Source organism: Tenrec ecaudatus, chromosome 14 (genome assembly GCF_050624435.1).
Source record: "Tenrec ecaudatus isolate mTenEca1 chromosome 14, mTenEca1.hap1, whole genome shotgun sequence".
Taxonomy (NCBI): Eukaryota; Metazoa; Chordata; class Mammalia; order Afrosoricida; family Tenrecidae; genus Tenrec; species Tenrec ecaudatus.
The window spans coordinates 66,982,009-67,000,036 of record NC_134543.1 but is presented as its reverse complement, the minus strand read 5'-3'; the positions used below and the strand labels follow the sequence as shown (position 1 = coordinate 67,000,036).

The 18,028-nt window shown below is 40.2% G+C and overlaps 1 pseudogene; it reads right to left on the bottom strand.

The window, feature by feature from the left end:
- Positions 1-14,782: 14,782 nt before the first annotated feature.
- LOC142426599 (bifunctional purine biosynthesis protein ATIC pseudogene) overlaps positions 14,783-18,028 on the bottom strand; it is a 48,459-nt pseudogene continuing 45,213 nt past the window's right edge.

Sequence of the window (18,028 nt, the reverse complement as noted above, 5' to 3'; positions counted from 1 at the left end):
ATGCCACATTCCTGATGCATCTGGTGCCATCAACCTCCACCACTTCAGAGATAGATTTTGAATGTGCTCTTCCAAGTACCTTAGAGTTACTCTCTGCTACTGGTTCAAAGACAGCTCATCCTTATAACCAGAATTTTGGGAATGAAAGCTAACCCATCCCTGCTCTTGGGGTTATATACTCTCTATTGCCATAGTCCCACTCCATCACTATGTAAAAATTACAGATACTTGGATAGAAGAGCCATATTAAGAAATTTCACTCCACCCCACTACCCAGAGCCAGATATGATCCACTCAGTTGAATACCTTTGTATAATCAATAAAACACAAGTAAACATTTCTGGTATTCTCTGCTTTCAGTTAAGATCCATTTAATGTCAACAGTGATATGCTTTGCTTGACATCCTCTTCGGTATCTGACTTCATTTCTGGAAGCTCCCTGTAAGGGTACTGGTACAACCATTGTTGTATGATATTCAGCCAAAAAAACTTGCTCTTGATATTAATGATATTGTTATATAATTTTCACATTCTGTGGGGTCACTTTTCTTTACAATGGGCACAAATATGGATCTCTTCCAGTCTGTGGTTTAGGTATTTGTCTTCTAAATATCCCAGTCTAGACAAGTGGGTGCTTACAGAGCTTCATCAGCTTATTGAAACATTTCAATTGGTATTCTGTAATTTCTGAAGCCTTGTATCTTGCTAATGCATCCAGTATATTTGGACTTCTTCCTTTAGTGTTATCAGGTCTTGATCACATGCTATTTCTTGACATGGTTGAATGTTTATTCATTTTATATGGTGACTATGTATTCTTTCCATCTTCTTTTGATGTTTTCTGCATAGTTCAATATTTGTCCCATAGAAACTTTCAATATTATATTTTTTTCTTCAGTTCTTTTAGCTTGATATATGCTGAGCATGCCCTTTCTTTTTGGTTTTTGAATTCCAGTTGTTTGTATAATTCAATATAATGCTTTACTTTGTCTTCTCAAGCTACCCTTTGAAATTTTCTGTTGAGCTCTGGATTTCATCATATCTTCCCATTGCCTCAAGACAAGTTTCAGAATCTCTTCTGGGATCACCTTTCATCTTCTCTTTTTGTCCTGTCTTACTAATGGTCTTTTGCTTTCTTCATGTATGATGCTAACCCACAGCTCATCAGACCTTCTATCTTTAGATTTTAATTAGTCATATCTATTCTTTAGATGTTCTCAAAATTTGGGTGGAATACTTGAAGCTGTATTTGGGCTCTCGTGTACTTATTTTTCATTTGGGGGGTTTTATATTGGGGATGGATAGTATATTCCAAAATCAGCCTCCAATTTCATTTTGGCAGAAGATATTAAACTTCTCCATCACTTCCTACAACCAAAAAATCAAAACAAACTCATTCTCATCACACCTATGCCTACTCATCACGACCCTATAGGACAGAGTAGAACTGCCCTGTAAGTTCCTGGATAGTAACTATTTACAGGAATAGAATGCCCTGACTTTTTCCGGTGGAGCTGTTAATGTTTTTGAAATTTGAACCTTGCAAATCACAGTCCAATGCATAATGACTATGTCAACAGGACTCCTTCTCTTCTACAGAGCTAGTCAATTTCATTTCTAAGTGTTCCATCTAGTTATCAGTGATCTTTGGAAAAAGTATGGGCTCTAAAGAAATCTTTAGCCTTGCAAAGTTCTATCATGCAATCTCAAGCTTCATTTCTATCACTAAAGCCATTTTGTCCAAATACTGTGCCATTTTGTTTCCAATTTCACAATCCAACCGCCAATAATTACCAAAGCATCTTGAGTGTATATTCATTTGATCAATTTCAGATTAAAGATGTTGGTGGAATTCTTCAGTTTTTTCTTCACTAGCCATAATGGTTGGTGCTTAAATTACCACAGTGGAGGCTGGCCTTACTGTCTTGGCCAGAGCTGGGACCATTTGGAGAAAGCACAGGGACTTAAGTTCAACACAGCCACAGCTTGTCACTGACTTGGGGCAGGGATTAAACCCTGCAGTCCCATGGGCAGGGATCAGGTCTCGTTCTCTCTACCCCCCTATAGTCTCAGAAGGCTTAGTTGATTTTTTCCCCTCTTTGTCCCTTCCCTGTTCACACACCATGGCTGACTTCCAGACCACTCCCCTTAGCCTATGGCATTTATGCCTGCCCCCCAACCAGTTCAGTGAGCTCCACCCTGTGAAGCTAGCCTGAAGCTGGGGATACTCCAGCCAACTTTTTACTAGGGAATTCCTTCCTGTGTGGCTGGGAGGGCTCTTATTTTTCCTCTGTTGTCCCACATTGGGGAACTTCCTCCCACCTACCTTGGTGCCTTTCACGGCCTAAGGCAGCATGGCCACCACTTGCCAAAGATTCTTGGGCACTCCCCTGAGAGGGAAGCCACAGGAGGATAAAGTGGTAGGCTAATTCCATAATGAAATTAGTTGTAGGCAGTTCAAAGAAGCATTCCTACAAGAATCCCAGAGGGAGCCAGTGCTCTTTGACTACCTGGAAAATGGCACTTGGCTCTTCTTAAGCAATGCAATACAAACAGCCATCAGCCCCAACGACCTCAATGAAAAAATAGGAGATAAAAAGGCAATGGCAGAAGATGTCCTGAACCTAATGTCATGCATACAAGAAGCAGACACTGAGCTGCAACAGAAATAAAATTTCAGAATGCTGCTTGGAGTCATAAAGGACATGAGGGAAACAATAGAGAAAAAGGATGAAATGATAAAGAAGATAAATTCCATACACCAAAGGGAAATACAAGAGTATAGGGAGGAGATAACAAAACCCAGTAGCAGACTCACAGACCTCAAGAATTGACTGGAGGAAGCAAAGAACTGCATGAGTGACTTGAAGACCACCAATCAGAATTTAACAAACATGAACAAAACTCTAATAAGATCATCAGAGAAGCTGAAGAAAACCTAAGAGCTATGTCTGATGCTATGAAGAGGAACATTAGAATTACTGGATTACTGGAGGAAGACACAACAAAGAAGTCATCTGATACAATAGTAAGAGAATTCTTGGAATAAAACTTCCCCAGCTTAATGAACGAAAACTAGGCAACCATTCAGGAGGCTGAAATAAGACCAACTAGACTAAATCCCAAGAAGAAGTCACCAAGGCACATAATAGTTAAACTAACCAACTTTGAGGAAAAGGAGACAATCATGAGAGCAGTTAGGGAAAAACAAGCAATCACATATAAAGGTTCCCAAATAAGAATGTGCTCAGACCTACCCGCAGAAACTATGAAGAAGAGCGAGTGGAGTAACATATTCCAAAAATTGAAGGAAAACAACACAAACCCAAGAATACCCAGCCAAAAAATTGATCAAGATAGATGGAGAAGTAAGAGTCTTACCAGACAAGAAAAAAACTCAAAAAATAAGTTAGAAGAAACCCAGCCCTACAAAAGATCCTTGCCAATCCAGTATGGGCAGAACAACACTCACCAGGTATAAATAAGAGACAACCACATAAAAGAACCTTACCCAGAGAGCAAAAAAGGGAAAACAGACCCCAAGATAGCATTGGCTTAAGGAAGAAAGAAGTTAAGAATGATACACACACAGACACACATATGTACAACACACTAATAAGAAAGGAAGGTAGAAAAACACCCAAAACAAAAGGTATAAGATGACATAACAGAGTCCGCAGATGGAGATAATAACCCTGAATATCGATAGCCTGAACTCAGTCATTGAAAGACTGAGACTAGCAGACTGACTTAGAAAACACAATCCATCAAATTGCTGCCTACAGGAGACACATCTCAGTGATACAAACAAAAATAGGCTGAGAATCAATGGCTGGAGAAAGGTATACCAAGCAAATAGCAATTCAAAAAAGGAAGGGATGTAATCCTAATCTCGGATAAAACTGACCTCAAAAGGCAAATCATAAAAAGAGATAAGGGGGGCACTATATAATGCTCTTGGGAACGGTAGACAGAGAACCACTAAGCATTGTAAACATACATTACCTGAATGGGAGACCTGCCAAATAGGTCGACCAAACATTCCAAAAGATGAAAAAGAAATCACAGCCTCAACAATTATAGGGGTTGACTACAATACACCACTCTCTGAGAAAGACAGACAAGGGAAAGAAACTAAACAAGGAGGATAGAGATCTAAATACTACAATTAGACAATTTGCCCTGATAGATATTTACAGAGGTTTTCATCCAAACACAAAAATTCACAATCTTTTCAAGACCACATGGCACATCTTTGAAGATGGACCACATGCTGGGAAATAAGGCGAATCTACATAAATTTAAGCATATTGATAGCATACAGACCCCTCTCTCTGACCACTGTCCCATAAGGCTGGAGATCAATAAAAGGAAGACAAAGAAAACAAGAGCGAACAATTAGAGAATGAATAACTCTCTACTGCATAAGGAGCATGTACTGGCAAAGATCAGAGATGAAATTTGGAAATTTCTAGAAACCAGAGATCAACAAAAGGAAGACAAAGAAAACAAGAGCAAACAATTATAGGATGAATAACTCTCTTCTGCAAAAGCAGTGCATACTGGCACAGATCAGAGATGAAATTGGGAAATTTCTAGAAACCAATGAGAAAGAGAACATGACATACCAAAACTTATGGGACACAGCAAAGGGAGTTAGCAGAGGAAGTTTCATAGCAATACATACACACCTGAAAAAAGGAAGAGAGATTAATGATTGATACGCTGGAACAAAATTTAAAACAACTAGAGCAGAGTAAGCAGGACAATCCTACTAATAGCAAAAGAAAAGAAATAATAAAAATAAGAGCTGATATTCAGGAGAGGTAAAAATAAGAAAATTTTGGAAAAAATTAATGCTACTAAAAGTTGGTTCTTTGAAAGGATAAACAGAATCTACAGACCACTGGCAAACCTAACCAAAGAAAGGAGGGAACAAATTTCAATAGCAAGAATGAGGGATGAAAGAGGGGACGTTACAACAGACTCCTAATGAAATCAGAAGGATAATTACAAAGTACTACAAAGGATTGCACTCCAATGAATTCAACAACTTGGAAGACATGGACAAATTCTTGGAAAAACAATACATTCCTAAACTATTTCCAAAGGAAGTCAAAAATCTCAACAGACCCATAGCAATAGAATAAATAGACATAGTTATCAGGGATTACCAACAAAAATCCCCTGGACCAGATCGCTTCAAAGGAAAATTCTACCAAGCATTTAGGGAAGAACTAATACCCATCTTATACAAACTCTTCCAGAAAATAAAAAATATGGAAAACTCCCTAACTCTTTCTACGAAGCTAGTATAACTCTGATACCCAAACCGGGCAAGGATCCCAAAAGAATTGAGAACTACAGACCCATATCCCTAATGAATATCAATGCAAAAATCCTTAACAAAATACTAGCCAATGGAATACAATAGCATATAAAACAAATAACTCACCATGACCAAGTGGGATTCATACCAGGGATTCATGGATGATTGAACATATAAAAGATCATTAGTATCATTTACCACATTGACATGAAAAACTATAAGAATCACATGATAATATTGATAGATGCAGAAAAAGCATTCGACAACATCCAACACCAATTCCTGTTTAAGACCTTGAGAAGACAGGAATGGAAGGAAAATTTCTCAAGACAATACAATACATATATATATATATATATATATATATATATATATATATATATATATATGGAAAACCAAAAGCCAATGTGGTAGTCACTGGAGAAAAGACTCACACAATCTGACTAAAAAAGGGGACCAGACAAGGATGCCACTTGTCTCCACTTTTATTTAATATCATGCTGGAGGTTTTAGCTAACCGCATAAGGCAAAGAAGAGACATCAAAGGTATTCATCTGGGGAAGGGAGATGTGAAAATATTATTATTTAAAGATGATATGATTTTATATGTGGAAAATCCTAAGAACTCCAAAAGGGGAATAGTGGAAGCAACAGAGGAGTTTGTCAGAGTGGCAGGATGAAGATTAACAAACAGAAGTCCATCGGACTGCTATACACATCAGATAATACCACAAAAGAGGGGATCAAAAAGGTGGTACCCTTCACAATAGCCAAATACAAATGGAAATATCTAGGGATATACCTGACTAAAAGAACAAAATATCTATATGAGGAAAAATACAGAACATTATTACAAGAAACCAAGAGTTACCTGAACAAATGGAAGAATAGCTCATGCTCATGGATTGGAAGACTGAATATAGTAAAGATGTCAGTTCTGCCTAAGGCACTATATAAATTTAATGCAATCCCGATAAAATTACCCTCATCTTTCTTCAAAGAAATTGAAAAACTGATTACCAATTCCATATGGAGAGGGAAGAAACCCAGAATCAGCAGAGAACTCCTCAAGAAGAAGGACACCGTGGGAGGGCTTGCTTTACCTGACTTTAGCACATACTACACAGCCACAGTTGTCAAAACTGCATCATATTGGTACAATGACAGATACTCAGACCAATGGAAAAGAACTGAAAGCCCAGAAATAAAATCATCAGCATACAGAAAAGTGATCTTTGATAAGGGCCCCAAAAAAATATCCAATGGGAAGCAGATGCCCTCTTTAACAAGTGGCACTGGAAAAAAATGGATATCTACCTGCAGAAAAATGAAGCAAGGCACTTATCTCACTCCATGCACAAGAATAAACTCAAGATGGATCACAGACCTTGATGGTAAACCCCAAACTATTCGGGCCATCAATGAGGGAATTGGGATGAACTTGAGAACTTTGCCACAGGGAATACATAGATTATCCCTACTCCTTCATGAACCCTTGATAATTTATTAATTATTATTTTGTCATATCTTGCCCTGCCCGAAGTCTCCTTTCACTGATGTTTCTGTTGTCCACCACCCAGGGAAGAGGTCCCATGTAAATCCTTGTAATTGGGTCTCCCTTTCCAACCTACCCTCTCTCTACCCTCCCAGTATTGCCACTCACACCACTGGTCCTTGTGGGATCATCCACCTTGGGTTCTCTGAGTTTCCAGTTCCTATCTGTACTAGTGTACATCCTCTGGTCTAGCTAGATTTGTAAGGTAGAATTGAGATTATGGTACTGGGGGAGGAGGAAGCATTTAGGAACTACAGGAAAGTTGTATGTTTCATCATTGCTACATCACACCCTGAATGGCTCCTCTGGTCCCAGAGACCCTTCTGTAAGGGGATCTCCAGTGGCCTACAAAAAGGCTTTGAGTCTCCACTCTGCACTCTCCCCCTCATTCACTATGATAAGATATTTTGTTCTGATGATGCCTGATATCTGACACCTTCAACACCTCGTGATCGCACAGGTGGTGTGCTTCTTCCATGTGGGCTTTGTTGCTTCTGAGCTAGATGGATGCTTGTTTACCTTCAAGCCTTTAAGACTCCAGCCCCTATATCTTTTGATAGCCATGCACCATCAGCATTCTTCACCACATTTGCTTATTTCACCCGCTTTGTCTTCAGCGGTTGTGTTGAGAAGGTAGCATCATAGAATGCCAATTTAATAGAAGAAAGTATTCATGCATTGAGGGAGCACTTGAGTGGAGGCCCAATGTCCTTCTGCTACCTTGATACTAAACCTATAAATATGTGCACATAGATCTATTTCTCCAACCTCATATATAAATATATTTGCATATGTACATACCTTTATTTAGACCTCTATAAATGGCATTTGCCTCCTAGCTCTTTCCTCTATTTCATTTGACTTTCTTCTTGTCCCAATATCATGCTCAGTCTTCATTTGGGTTTCAGTAATTCCTCTTGGTTACATTACCCTTGATCAAGCCCTACCAGGCCTCCTAGACCCTCTCAACACCGATTTGGATGACTTGTTGTTTCCTTATCCCTGAGTTTGTTAACAGCACTACCTTTTCCCCTACCTCCCCCTCTCCCTTGAACCCCCAGAACTGTCGGTCCCGTTGTTTTCTCTTTCAGATTGTTCATCCAGCCTCTTATTCAGACAGACGGGTGAAGATAATAACATGCACAAAAACAAGACAGGGAAAAACCAAGCAACAATATACAACAAATATCAAAAATAACAAGCCAATGACAAAAAACAAAACACAACAAAATAACAAGAATGAAAAGCTTGTAGTTAATTCAAGAACTGTTTTTAGGAGCATTTTCCAGTCCAGTCTGTTGGAGCACCACACTCTGGCCCCAATGTCTACCTTCAGCATTCTCTGGGGACCTCGCTGCTCCATTCCCTTGCTGTTCTGTTGCACCCGCTAGTGTTTTGCCTCTGTGTGGAGGGATCAGATTGGGTGCAATTCCCACACTGTGTCTCAGGTGTTGTCCCCTGTAGGACTATGGGTCAGTGAGGGATGTCATGTCTCATAGTGGGGCCTGCCATGTGGTCCTCTGTGGACTGGCTGCTCTATTCAGGAACATCATCCTCAAGCCCTGTTGGGCCAGGATGTGCTCCACTCTCTCCTCCTCCCCCTTCATCTGTTCCCATGTGTTCTGATCTTATATGTCCCTCTCCTGGAGCTTGCATATTCAATGCTGTTCTTTGAAATAAATTCTTCTGGTGGGAGATGCAGGTGTCCATGTAGTAGTTGGGATTGGGGCCGGCCCTTCAAACCTCTCCACTGGTTCCCTACTCTATGCCGGCCTGTTGCATTCATATCTTGGAGCACTGGGTTGAAGTCTGGTCCCTCTTTCCCTTTGGAGATATAAACAATACTCTCCCCTTGGGTGTGTTAGTGTTCTCTTGCTCCAATACCCATTTCTTTATGATTATAATTTTTCCTTTCTCTACCTCCTTTTTAGTTGTCTACCATATGTAACCCCGTATTTGATCTGGTCCCCACCATATTACCTGGTCATCACCCCAGGAATGTTTGTATACAGTAGCTTCTTCTGTATGCCCCTTTTGCATTTTGTTTTAAAGCTAACCTCACAGACTCATGTTGTACTTGTCCTTTTGTGCTTGGCAGTAACTAAGTCTTGATATTGTTTTATTCCTTCAGAAATAGCGATCTAAGCATGACCACAGGTCCTACATAGTCATGTTGGATGGACCATCAGTCAAGTAGTTTAACCCTTCCACGTTCAGTCTGACCAAGCTCCACCCCATGAAGAATAATTGAAGGTAGCAGTGACCCCAAATTTGTCAGCCAGCCATTCTAGCCTACAATACACCTAGCCCATGCACTTGATGTTCCCATCAAAACTGTCTAGCCAGTGTGCACCCTCGTTTTCTTCCTGTTAGCATGCTAGCAGAACCACAGTGATCATGATTTGCTCAAGTTAAATTCAAATCTTTCATGGGGGGTGGGCTGGGTTGGGGGTTAGGCAGGCTGGTTAAAAGGGAAGAAAAAAAGTATAGAGTTAGAGTTCCCATGCGAATCCTTCCAATTTAAATTCTGACTGGATCTTTATTGATCTCAAGTGAAAATATAAAAAGAACTAAAAAGGGGAGAGGAAGAGCCAGCCTCGGAAAGAGCACGGCAAATTGGAAAAGAAAGCTGCACCGTGGATTCCCTAAAGACAATTAGCTTAATTATTTCCATGGGCATCCACTGCATTCAGTGCATATTGATTGACTTTACTGGTAATTAGACAAAATGACCTTCAACATTTCTATATAATCAGTTACCTTCTATAGAACACTCTCCTTCCTCTTCCCCCACCCCCCAGTGTATTTTGCTAGCAACTTAGCTCGTATCTCTCATGCTATCAGAGTCTTTCATTGGTTATTTCAAATAACTATGAGGAATTACTAAATTTAAACACCTTTGGAGGAAGTGAAAATGAAGAAAATCATATAGAAAGTATTAGATGATTTCCTCCAATTCTGAAATCCTTTATTCCTCCTCTAAAAAAATTCTTCATACTTACATGTGAGCTTTAAATTCATTCAGAAAGATTCTTGAAAAATATAGAAGTCTGTGTTTCTCCAGAAAAAAATGAAATAAATGAAGTTTTAAGAGACTACTTATAAACTGATAATTAAAAGAACCTATCATACGGAGGCTATTTAAAAATCAATAGACCTGAGATCCTGAAATGGGCTAAATCAAATAAGTCTACTGCACAGTCTATCACTGGAAATCCTCAGACGGAAGTTGATGCTAAAGGAAACAAAAGAAATCCCTACATTGCAGTGGGGGGTGAACTAGCTCATGCCGCAGGTCACTCCCTACTATGGCATTCGTGTCATGCACAAGCATTTCTACGCAAGGCCAACTATTGCTTCGATTCTAGTCAAGACTGAATATGGCCTAAAAATTAAGGGGATATGATCCTAGGGCAAGAAAAGGGTCTAAATGGTCTAAGTTCCTCTGTATTGAATGCTAGGTAGTAGTAGAACCTGCTATTAAGATATGTATGGAGTCTAAGATAACTGGCCTCCTTCTACTGCCAATACTTTAGTTGTTGAATACAAAGACTACTGTGTTAGGCCAGGTCAACTAGAGAAACAAATCCAGTGACACTCATATGTGTTTAAGAAAGAGCTTTATATTAAGAAATAATTCTATATCGAGAAAACATTCCAATGCAGTCCAACTCAAGTTCATAAGTCCAGTAATGGTTCATAAGTCTCTCTTCAGACTCCTCAAACCACATTCAGTGATGCAGAATGCAGGAATATCACAGGCTGGCTGGTACAAAGTCTTGTGGATCCAATGGCGGTGGAAACACCTCCAGGGTTATGGCAGCAATCAGCGTCAGCCAGCAGAAAGGTGAAGGCAGAGAGAAGGGAGGTTCTGAGTGCCTTCCTTATGAGAAGGCCATGCTCACAAGAAGGCTCCATCAGGCTGTGACCTGATTGACAGGTTGGATGTCATTCCCTACACTTTTATTTATCTTTTATATATCTTCAAGTTGACATGAAATTATGTAACTACCACAGCTACCAGGATAGAATTCTTATCTGCTCAAGAGCTGGTCTAAAATGTTCAGAGGATGAAAGACCTACAAACACCAACTCCCTATTCTATGAGACCTCCACATGGAAGCCCATATGAATAGCATTGGTGCTGCCTGTGGTAATTGTGTTAAACTTCAAGTGCTCTATTTCTCTGCAACTATTCTCTTGAGTTTAATTTAGAAGATAGAGGTCCTGAGAGAGATTAAACCAGTACAGCTGCACTCTCAGTATAAGGCACCCGAAGAAACAGCCCTAGGATGAACCATACTAAGGGAAAGAGTTAGAGCTATTACATAGGATTATTTATTTATACCACACATAGGGATCCAGATACAAGAGACAATATTCACAGCACAGTTTTAGTCCCTTGAAATATTTTAAGGTGTATTTACATTAACTTTCACTCAAAAAATAGGCAGCCAATTTGTTAAGCCTATTTTATTACAGCAGTACTGAGTCTTGTTCTAACAAAATTAGTATACTGCAACCATTCCCTGACAAGGGATAATCATATGTGATAATCAGAAATTCTTGTTAATGAAGCATCTCTAATTTTTAAGCGAGGAATTACATTTTAGAATTTTAAACAAGGAATTACATTTGTGACCAGTGAACTGAAAGATGAGTTTCTAAAAGTGAAAAACAAAATAGCACTCTATTAATATGAAGTTAAATCTGATGCTGTATAGTAAAGTTCATATCACCTGATGTCTGTTTACTGTACCAGAATGATGTTTCTGGCTTCTACAAATAATTTCATGATGGTGTAAATCACTATGTAACAACAGATATTTATTTCCCATTAATAATTCACAAAGTAAGTATTACTTAGATATAAATTAGGGATTACTATGTAATCATCCATTTGAAATGGCAATTGATTGTGTTTTGCTATATCAATTCTGACAGTACAAAAATTAACTGCCATTTAAATATTGCAGCTTCCTGTTACTTCCATATTATATAATGTTACGTACAAAATATGCCAGAACCAAAATTCAATCAACAGTGCCCTTGAAAGAATCAAAGGGATAAAATGTTCTTTAAAGAAACAGGAGGCAATGCTGTTACTAAAACTGTATTCTTGATGTTTAACCAATTGTAAACCTTCTTACTCTGCAACCAACATAATAAAAAAGGGATCCAGAGGATGAAATTCAATTTTAAATTTTACTATTAGTCTCGCTATGGTCCAAAACTAAATTTCAAAAAAATTATTTTTCCTGTATTAGATATAAAAACATTGTCTTTAAAGTTAGACTTATAATAATGAATGAATATCATGTCATTTTCAGTGTCCTAGATATTCACCACTCCAGGCATGATCCATGGAATAACAATACCACTATCATTTGGGATATTGCTATAAATACAGACACTCAGGCTACCAAAGATACTCAACTAGAATCTGTATGTTACTAAGATCTCTAGATCTTTTGAAGGCACACTATAATTTGCAAAGCATTGTTCAAGATTACATATGTAATTTGAAAAATGTGTGGCAGATGTGAACTACTCTAGCTTTGTAAAAGCTTACAGATAATATTGACTGATGACCATAGACCACAAAATCAGCCAACCCAAACTCACTGACATAGAGCCAATACTGACTCAATATGATTCTCTAGATCAGAGTCAACTGCCTCTGTGAGTTTCTGAGACTGCAACTCTTTACGGAAGTAAAAAGCCCCATCTTTCTCCTGTAAATAATCACCACAGTAAGGAGTGTGATATTTTTATGATATAAATCATTTTAAAATTTTGAAAAATCACTTCATCCCCCATTAAAATATTACACAACATATTTTAGCACCAATTAACCAGACACATTTCCAGATACTTTTATAGCTCTCAGAACACATTAGCTTTGCTAATATAGACCACACGCTCACTGCCATCAAGTTGATTCCAACTCACAGTGACCCTCAAAGGGCAGGGTAGAACTCCCCCTGTGAGTTTCCAAGACTGTAACTGTGTGCAGAAGTAGAGAGCCCCATTTTTCTCCCAAGGAGAAGTTGGCAGCTTGAACTGACAACTGACAGATCACAGGCCAACGTATAACCTCTACACCACCAGGGCTTCATAAGTTCAGATACATTCATCTGTAAGGCTTAAAATTGCACAAAAGAGACTGGAACCATTTCTACAGAAATAAGAACCTTGGAGAAAGTAAGCATCAAATCTATCACAAGTCATTTAATTTCTGATGTAAAGTGTGTATTTTTTCAACAGTTTATTGGCATTTAATTCACACATCATACAATTCAATAGTCCAATCACATCAAGAAGAGCTCTACAATCAGTTTTAGAATATTTCCTTAATACTAGTGCTCATTGCTATTAATTTGAAAAAAATTTATAAGCTGTGACTATTTTTCCAAGTACTAGTTAAAATTCAACCACCTATTATTTCATGCTTAATTATTAAATTTGCATAATTCCTACAGTTTGGCCTTATGTTTGTAATATTTGTTGGTTGTTTATAATGGAGGAAGATGCACTTGTTTTTAATTTGCACCAAGGGGCCAAAAGGACAATTGTGGGAAATGCTAAAACACACAGGAAACAGTACCATGAAGGGATTAAAAGCTAGCATTTAAACCTAATTTAAATATCAGTCATCTATCAGCTGATTGACCTTGAGGTCATGGCTACCCTTCTGTGTTTTCGTTTTCATATCTGCAGTTTGGAGCTGAAACTGTTGAAGCAAGCCCTGCTGGTAGAGTGGGAGCACTGGTGAGAGAAAGTTCAACTGCTAACCGCAAAGTCACCTTGTGGGGTGGAGAAAGACGGAGCTTCTTACTCCCACAAAGAGTTAGTCTTGGAAGGCTACAGGGGCAGTTCTATCCTGTCCTATTGGGTTGCTATGAGTCGGCATAGTTTGGTGGTGAAAAAGTTTTACGCTTAACTGCTAACTGACAAGTTGACAGCTCAGTTTATTGCTCACCTGCTACGCAAAGTCTGCAGCTCAAACCCACCAAGTGCCCTGGCAAGGTAAAGCAGCTGGCTTCTGGAAATATAGCCATGGGGACCCTAAATTGCAATTCTACTGTCTTAGAGGGTTGCTGTGAGTCAGAATAGACTTGACAGTAGTAGGTTTTATAGTGTAAACAATTGATACATTATCAAGTACCTGGAATAGTGCCTGGCAGGGAACAAGTATTCAATATATATTGTGTTGGGAGGTGCTATCGAGTTGGTTCAAGTGACTCCACATCCAACCGAATGGCATACTGCCCAATCCTATCCTCTCCATGGTTGCTACATCTTAGCCCAGTGTTGTAGCCACTATGTCAGCCCATCTTGTTGATAGGTTTCCTCCTTTTGACTGACCTTTACTTTACAAAGTATGATACCTTCATCCAATGATTGGTTCCTCCCTGACAGGATGTCCAAAGTAAATAAGATAAGGCTCACCATCCTCATTTTTAAGAAACATTCTGTTTATTCTTCTTAATACAGTATTAGATTTTTGCTATTATTAAATACCCTGGTGGTTAAACTCAGCCGCCAACTTAAAGGCTGGCAGTTCAAACTCACCCAGTGGTCCAAGGGGATCGTTGTAAGAAAGCTGACTTGACACACCTTATAACCACTGCATTGCTATTATTATTAACATATTATTATTATTGATAATACCATTGTTGTCATTTAACGTATAGACCTCAATTCTTAAAGCTCAAAAGTATGCAACATGTGATAACTATTATTTTATTTTAAAAATTATTTTAGGGATCCAAAACATTAAGATTTAATGTTTTATTTTGGGAATTTGGGGGGTGGCAGGGCCAAATCATCTGGAAATTTCTATAATGATTGTCACATGCATATAAACAAACTACCAAATAGCAGCATGAGATGAATCAGTGATGAAAGAGTTAGAGACTGGTATGACTCAGCATGATCCCCAGTTCATGGCAGGCCTCGGTGACAACGTGGTCAGCAGCACCGCAAGGGGCAGCCATGTACCTAGACCACTCCTTTTAGCTCTGTCTACATTACCCTTGAAAGGAAAGAGGCATCAAAACCAATGACAACGTCACTAAGTTTGTGAACCTATTGCTTCTTCTCAGCTTCCGTTAATGATTCGGGGATTTCCTCACACAGTGCCTTTCACTTTCCCAGATATTCATCCTCACCAAGGAAGGGCTCCAGTAACGTTTGGATCGGCGGCATTGGAGAATGCTGCCCTCTTAAATCTGGTGTTAAACTTCATTGAAAGCACTCATGGATGGTGTCTAAGCTACCAAGAGTTTGTCTTATCCCTTGCCAGGAGCATGCAGTGTATGCGAGACGGCTGCCCAGCGCCAATGCCAATAGCCTGACCTTAGACCGAGTGTCCTTGACAGCAAGGCTGGCAATGAGGAGGTCCCCGATTACAGACTCCAGCAAATCTTTCTTCTTGGTAACACTGCTAAATAATGACACCGTGATTACTCTTCTGGCTTAAATGAAGAGTAAAGAGAGTTTGAACTTCATTTTCATCTGGTTTGTAAGACGGGTCCATCTGAAAGACACAGTAATTTCCAATTTTCTTTTTGGAAAGAATGTTCGAGGCTGCTTCTTCATATCCTAGATCACCAATGCCATCAGATACCTCTCTGGAGGTGATTTCAGCAGTAGGGGCATCACAAACATCAGAGACTGCAACAAAGCACCAAATGCAGACATTCTATCAGCCCCCCTTGCTCTGGCATGTACCGCGTTGCTATGGGCATGGGGGTTGCTAGAGATGGTGGACCAGGCAGACTTTGGCCTTAGCTACACTGAGTGGAAATCCAACAGCAGCGCCTGTTGGATTGACATGTTTGAAAGAGGCAGCGGCAAGTAGGCCTACAGCTTCTTTGAGTTCTTTTGCCTGCTACCAAGCAGTCTACGCAACACACAAGGGAATACATCCCGGGGCTCCACTTACAAGTGTCAGGGGAAGCCTGGGTTGCAGTGCGTGCAGCTGATGAGGGTTTATCGCAGACCACAAGGGCATCTGCGATGTGCCTTACTGCTGCCTCCTGAAGCCACCTGAAATAGCTGCACCATGCTGCTGCAGGGACAGTGACCTTTCACGGCTAGCTGGCGTCTAGTCTCCACGGAGGCGTCTTTACTGTCAGCGCTCTGTATCTCCACAGACACAGCCAAGTAGTTCTCTGGGCTACACACCATGGTCACAGGAGTGTGGTTCTGGGCTGCTGCTCTCAGTAAGGTGACACCACCAATATTCATGCGCTCAACAGCTGCCTTGCCAGTTCCGTCTGCAGAAGCCACCATCTTCATGAACGGATAGAGATGACAGACAACAACTCTGATGCGATTGAAATCCAGTCTGGCCCCGATTACGTTATCTTCTGGATGTGATGAACCAGGATGCCTGCGCAGACTGCAGGGTGCAGGGCTTCCACGTGGCCCCCTAGCATGTCGGGAAACCCGCTCAGCTCAGAGACATCTGTGGCGGCCAGGCTGGCATCTCCCAGGGCTATAGCAGTCCTTCCGGAAGCAATTAGAGGCAAGCCGACAGAAGTGAGTCCCTGGCAAACTCCAGGAACCCGCTTTTGTCAGAAGCACCAAGGTGAGCGGGCTGGGAACCAGGCTGCGGGAGGAGGGTTCAGGATGAGTGGAAGACTGTGGTGAGGACGACACGTCTATTTCCGCTATTATTGTTGGAACCCCCGCACTCCAGAAAACTGAACATGGAAGAAAAGCAAGGAAGCTGGCATGATCCCAATTATAAAAAAGATGTGGGGTATTTTTTCCTATACACCGCCAAGTCAAATATATTGTGAATACTATAACTTTTCTTCCTAATACCTATTTTGCTTCTATTTGTAAAAAATCTAGCTTGCTCATAATAACTCCATCCATGGAAATGCTAAGTGCTCAAGAAGCCACGGTTAATAAGCCTCGATTCATGACCTGAGGAAGGTCCTATAAATAGAGATGATTATTAGTGTGGGTCATAGCGCAGTGGCACCGGGAGATGGTGCGAACCTCCGCTATGGGCTTGACAACGAGAAAATAAAAACCAAACAGGAAAAAAAAGAATTTCAAGAGTAGAACTAGAGAAGTTAATTCATTGATTGATCTTTTTCAGTTACCATAACTTGTACAGTTGATATTTTGGGGAGAGAAAGCTCAAATCTTCTAGATTGACCAATTGCTTTAGAAAAGGGTGTTCTGATGTCACATCAGGTCGTAAGTAACTGTTGCCAAACCAAATACTAAGCCCATTGTCATCCAGTGGATTCGGACTCCTAGTGGCCTGACAGGGCGGGTGAAAACTGCCCCGCAGGGTTGTTTCAAGGCTGTAATCTTTGTGGAAGTAGACTGCCACATATTTCACTCTCGGGGGGCTGGGGGGGTCGCTAGTGAGTTCAGTTAGCAGCCAAGAACTTAACCAATGTACCTTCAGCCCTCCTAGAGGGAGGGATTACTAAGACTGACACACACACACAAATCAATTTGTTCTCTTTAGTGGGACTGTTTCTGCGCTAAGGACATTATCTTTTTAAAGCAACGGACCATTTGCTCATTGGAGGAGACTTCACATGCCAGAAGCCAGACTCTAAGACCACAGTATCACTGTCACCACTAAGGAGCCAAGGTGAAAACTGAGCCAATGTGCCGTCTTCACACTCCAGACAGCATGGTCTATGTGGTTAAGAATAAGCTTCTCTCTTGGGGTTCATCTGTCTGAACCATTTCAATAAAACAGCTGTTTGGAGCACCCTAGTTACCATAATTAGTGAGCAACCCCACACAGACACCCAAACTTGAAGTCCTTCCAGGACTCATAACACCTGTTAGTATACAGTGTGATATCTTTTGATATATTCTCTGACCGTCCCTCGGGCTGGTTTTCACTACAGTGGCATCAGCCAAGCTGCTACAAAAACCATTAGCAAGCACCACGATGCCACTCTAGTACACTGGTCAGCATCCTTCGTCTGACTAAGCCTCACATGTTTTTGAATTTTTACTTTAATTTTGTCAGTTTCCAACTGGTTCATTGGTAATATACTCAACAGTGGTCTAATTTAATTTGTTCCATCACCATGTTTTTATTTCATTCCCTTTACTCACTAATTCTTTTTTTTTCTTAGCCCACCTCTTGGCTC